Raw genomic sequence first — 6,000 nt, forward strand, 5'->3', positions numbered from 1 at the left:
AAATCGTTCAGTTGTAGTCATTGGGTAAATCATTTCGGATTACGTTTGATAACCGCGTAACGTAATAGAAATCCAGCGAAACAACTAGAGGCGCGCACACCAACCTGCAAAGAATCCCGCAAGAATCTCCCTTTTTCGAGCTGCAAATTGAAGTCGCTCTCACCCCGAGCATGGGCAAAATTTCCTACAGAAAAAGAAGCGATTGCGTTTTTTAGACACACTCTTCTTTACTCTTTTACAAGCACTTCGGTGCGGACTACATTAGCGAAAACGCGTCCTCAGTAAAAATGTGAATTTTTCGTACCCATTTCTTTCAGACAGAGTTGTTTGCAGCTGAGAACATCTGAAATTAAACCAGATTTCGTTTCCCGATTCACAGTCGCATGAATAATCGTTACACTGTGGCAGCCACGAAGTTTGTAATTGCAAACGATTATTTTTATATTTTGATACAGACTGCAACATTTGATGTTCATTTTGAAAATTTCATTGCACCAATAGATTATCCAGAGGAGCATCCGGACCCGCATAAGGCAACTGTTATTAAGCGGCATTCGAAGTAGCGTGTTGTTCGGCGTGTCCACACTTAATTTAGCGCATACGTCGTACCTTTACACCTTTACGTCCCCTCCCCTCCCCCCCCCCCCCCCCCCCCCGCTGATTCCGTTCCCTATTAAATACGATAGTCTTTCTTGGGCTACGCAGGCTACGCACAAATTTTGGTCTCTCTGTATGTTTGTTCGTCTGTCTGTCCGTGACTCGATTCAGCCACCCTACCAAAGTGAAACAGAAGCTGCGCAGTATACTCACAGCCGAATGTAAACGTCTAAATCCGGTGACGATATTTATACTTGTCAAGTCTGTTGAACAAGAACAAAACATTACACAAATACGAGGCAGAAAATTAATACTTATGTGATATTTGCAGTGTTCCTTTATTGAAAAGTTCATGGATGCTTGATTATATAAAACACTACATCCACAACCGAAAACAAATTTACTCCGTCGCCTGCTGTTGCCCGCACCACTGTAGCGTCTGGGGGAATTTTAAGAAATAAAAGGTCAACAGTAACGAAAGGTTCCACTAGATATGTTCCGCGTTCCGCATGGAACACACGTGTCGTAGGGCAACCTGGTTCTATAAAAGTTGTAGTACGGTGCCTCGATTCACGCGCGTCTCCTCCGTACGCAGCGCTGGCATCGAGGCACCCGGCTTGGAGCAGTGGAACCCGGTAAATTTAAATTGACTGGAGCAAGCCTCTAGCGTGTTTACCTTGGAGAAGAACAGCATGAGAGGTGAGCGGAAAGAAGTGGAGGCATTACTTGGCCGGGTCGCCAGTCGACTACCATCTTTTGTCCACAGTTGCAAAGAAGGGAAGCAGATACACCACCATTTTTTTATCTCAAACATCATCGCCTCAAGCTTGACACATATATTTCAGAGCACTAGTGGCAACTTTGTTTTTGTTTTGGCTTTTACGCTTTTGCTTTGCTAAAAGTGGGGCTTTGATTGATAAAAAGTAGTGACCTTAACCCGCCCGTATGAGTGTTACATTCGTTCGTTGCGCTATCGTTTTAAAGACAATACTGAAACACTTCGTATATACGAAATTATGGGAAATCAATATTCACACGGAGCGTCACGCCCCAAGCATAACTAAAGTAGATATTAGTTCCAGAAACAATGGAATCCTATGAGTGCACACAATATGAACGTTTGGCACACTTTTCGGGGTTTTATCTTCAATAATAAGCAAAATCATCTCCGTATGATTTCCGTATACTCTGTAAATACGGAATTCGTGCGGACAATGGTTTCGCGGTTCTAATGATCTTACAGACACAAAACGGGTGTCAAATTTTTCCACAGATGGGCACTTTTTTTATTTCCAGGCGCTTCCCAAAAATTTTCCTCGTTTTGTGGCGGCTTTATGTCATGCTAGGAAATGACTCCGCATTCCCATAATTCCGTATATACGGAACATTTCAGCGGGGATATTGCACCCTGAGTTTAAATACGGGTGTTGTAGCAAGAACGAACCCTTTTTTCGGCAAAGCGATGTCCCCCTTGTTCAGTGTTCCAGCCGCACGGCTGGCTGGAACACTGCTTTCTATTCCCTTCATTCAATTTCATCCCACGGCTTTCATGCCAACTTATTCAAGCCTCTTGCTTTAACTAGATCATCTTCAGTGTGTAGGCTCCGGAGCACTATCCCACGTATCTCCAACTATATTCCAGCTTTATGTGTGTGTGAGGTGGGATTTTCGTAGATGACGTCTAAGCGATACCACATCACCGACGTGCTTCCACTTGCCGGCGTAACTGTCGCCGTTATAGCTACCCGGCTAATAGAGTTTAAGCGCACGGCGTAATTTGTCTTTTCACTGGCTTGGCTATACTGGCATTTAATGTGACTGCGTCCGCATTCATTTTTTCCTACACATCTGGTAATTTTAGGGAAATCCAGGATCAAGGTACTGCGGCGTGGTAAACGCATGCAAGCAGATGTCTCCAGTTTGAGGTAACCGAGGAGTAATAAAACGATTAAGACAAACGGGGATGTGGGGATAATTTGCACAGCGCATTGTCTTGAAAGGAGAAAGGCGAGTAAACAAGAACGTACACTTACCAAGCCTTCAGTCCGGTTTGTGTGATTACGTACAGGTGTGAATATTGCAAGGTAGGGCACATCTACCAGTCTTTGTAAAGTGCAAGTTGTTTCCGTAAAAGCTCGTCGACTCCTAAATTTTCTGCTGAAAAAGTAACGGGCATCTGGGTCGATGAGAAATCGGTCGGCCTCTATTGGCCTCTAAAAAAAGGGGCTAGTGTACTGCTTTCGATTTGTAACCTACTCCTCAGATTTGCACGTGAAAAGTTAAAACACCGTCTCCCTGATTTCGAGAATCTGCACTTGGGGGCATACAATAACAGATGAAGGGCGCGGGGTGGCATTAAAGTTACTCGAAAACCATGCCAAGGGTTCATTGAGCTGTAATCGTCTCAGCGATGACGTTTGATCGCTTTAGCGTCGGGATAACTGCGTGCCACTTATTTGTGGCGTACCAGAATCGGAATTTCGTCACTGCCATTCCTATTCCTCGCCATTATGCCTCCTACACTGGAATGCCCCTGCCTCCTGCCTCCCGCAGACTCGATTCTACAACGCCAACAAGAGGCGTAGGGAGTCAAAAGACCATGTCGAACGCAGAAGCAGCGGGCACACCGCGCTTCGACCTGTGGTCTCCATGGTAACGACGCCGGCGTTGCGAAGGCAGACCTAGTTACTCTAAAATGCCATTGTGCCATGTCGTGTCCCGGTCAACACGGTACGCACGTATAACACTGAGCATACGGAGTGCTAAAACTCTCTGTTAGTGAATTTTGGCACGCAGTATGCTCTGTCTGTTCCGTTCGTACCGTGCTCCGTGTTTTACGTGCGTACCGTGTTGACCGGGACCGGTCTGGGGACTTTCGAATTCGTTCCCGAAGAGTGGCGGGCCGGCGCTCGCCATGCCTGCGCATTGGATATGGTGGGGGGTATTCTCTTCGCCGGGCCTGCGCGCGCAGGCGCAGTCGGGTCCCGGTCAACACGGTAACCACGGAACAGACATAGCATACGGAGTGCTGTAACACTCTATTGAATGGTGGGCTAACTTATTCACAACTCTTGTACAGTTTGCCTTACTTCGATAAACATTATAAGTGTACGTCGCTTGTGTACGTCTGTTCTTCCATTTGTCCTGCGCGTCACGCTGTTTCGTTAAATGACGCACCAACTTCCCCAACTACAAACCGTGATGCCTTATAAGCCCCTCGGCATGAACCACCTACTGTCGCTACACTGTCTTGTATCGAAGCTAACGTCGGCCTTTTTCAGCCGTCTTGGTTGCTTCCGAAAAAATGGCAAGAACGTTTTCATCACTTTTGAATTTAGGTTACGGAACAGTGACATTCGACCAAGAAAATTCGCCCACTGCGTTCACTTGCGCAGCACACGACTCCACTCCCTGCCGACCAGCCCGGCATGCGCATTAGCCACGGATACGACTTTGCCCCGAACCGGGATCGTTCCCCCTACTGCGGCCAGTGCGAATATCTGTGGAACTCGTGCTGACGTCGATCACCAAAGGGAAGCATAGCGCTAAGGGGGTGGGTGGGCACTTACAGAAAAAAAAATTGGATTCTTAGGTACATTTTCCAAATTTCTCCACCCCGTCAAGATGGACGGTGGACTTTCAATGAACAGGCTGCACTACAAGTCCCTGGCAGTTCTCGGTTTAATTTAGTGTTGTCGTTAAACTTAGGACGGAATAACCGGACCTACAATGAAGCTCACAGCAACCGCCTCTCTATAGTAGATGGTTTGTCACCAGGCCACTCAGCGGGACCCGCGCGTTTAATTTATTCTACGTTTTCTTGCTGTTGTCGACTTCCGTGCACATTGCCTTGCAGCGTGAAATTACGGTACGTGGCCTTGCTGGCAAGCTGATGTAAGCCTAACAACCAGTGCGGATTTCATAAGGGAAGTTTACACCATTTCCATTGCAAGGAAAACACACCTCAAATATTCCTTTCAGGGTCACGGACGTACATATACGTCCTCTGCAAACACCTTCAAAATGGTCCATAGTGTACAGTCAAACCCGGTTATAGCGAACTGCAATATGCGCCACAATTAGTTCGAAATATCCAATAGTTCGATATAGCCGAACCCGCATATAACGAGTTTATTGTTACGAGTTAGCAATACGCGGGAATCCCCTTGCCATCCCCGCATGCCGAAACGAACAAAATAAAGTACGGCATTATCACACACAAAACAATCGATTTATTGCAAATAATAAAGCTACTTTCCGCCTTAACACCTTAACTGCCTACTTCCAAAAAAAACGGTGGTTTTTGTTTTTCCGTTAATTTTGGCAGCATCCACTAGTGCAGCATTCTCTACACGAGACATTGTTTGCACCAGTTCGGGTACATGTCCTTCAATATCCCAGAAATATTGGCGGTGGACATCGACTGCCGAAAGCACTTCATTAAAGGGGCCCTGAAAGGCGTTTTGAGCAAAATAAATGAACTAGCGCAATCGTTAGATTGGGTCGTCAACGTCATCTGTGCCAAGTATTACTCTTTTACGTGCAGCGGAAAGCTCACATTTTTGTTTCAAAGTTTGTCGTTTTTTTTTCTCACCCTTCCCTTCGTGTTTTTGGACGCCGCCATCTTCACATGTCTACGTCATCGATTCCCAGATGTTCGTCATAAGCTAGACATACTGCTATTGGGCGACTTTCTCACGCACTTCCGGCAAAGAGATGAGTCGTCTGCTCAGCGTCGGCTCGCCGGCTGATCTGTCAGCGTAGTGCCGGTGTGCTTGGACATTTTACGACAAATGAAGCAAGTGTAAACAAACGCTTAACCGTTTGTATTGAATGCAACACGGCCATAACACGACATGGATATTTTCTTATCTGAGTACGTTCCATAAAGAAAGCGTTGAAGCCCCGGGGCACTTCTTTCGTGCAATCGCTGAGAACGCCCTGAGCCGAATGCCGGGGTTTGACGCACACATTTTATTAAACTTCAAAACAATCCAGAGATGCGTTTCGAACGAACACAACGTCACAACATGCGTTGCAAGTCTGAACCGCGATTGACCGACGATGGGTTGCCTCCTCCTGCCCGTCGTAAATTCGGCACTCACCTCGCGCGCGGTTTGCGGGGACGAACAGCAAATCACTTAACTCTGGCGCACAAGCCGAGATGGCTTTTAGCCACGCACATTGCACATACACCATGCTAGGTTGAGTCGTACGTCGCCCGAGAAAGATAATCCAGACCATGGGAAGCACTATCCACCCGCAGAAGCACAACGTCGCATTTCATCGCGAAACAAAGGCGTCCACAACACACAGACCATCGCCTCTTGTAATGCCAAACGCATCTCGCACTTCCCAATGGGAGTGAGTGGTACGCCTGCAGTGCCCACATGTCGCGAGGTG

Source organism: Haemaphysalis longicornis, unplaced genomic scaffold (assembly GCF_048455015.1).
Source record: "Haemaphysalis longicornis isolate Haplotype H1 unplaced genomic scaffold, Haemaphysalis longicornis Haplotype H1 scaffold_9, whole genome shotgun sequence".
Lineage (NCBI taxonomy): Eukaryota > Metazoa > Arthropoda > Arachnida > Ixodida > Ixodidae > Haemaphysalis > Haemaphysalis longicornis.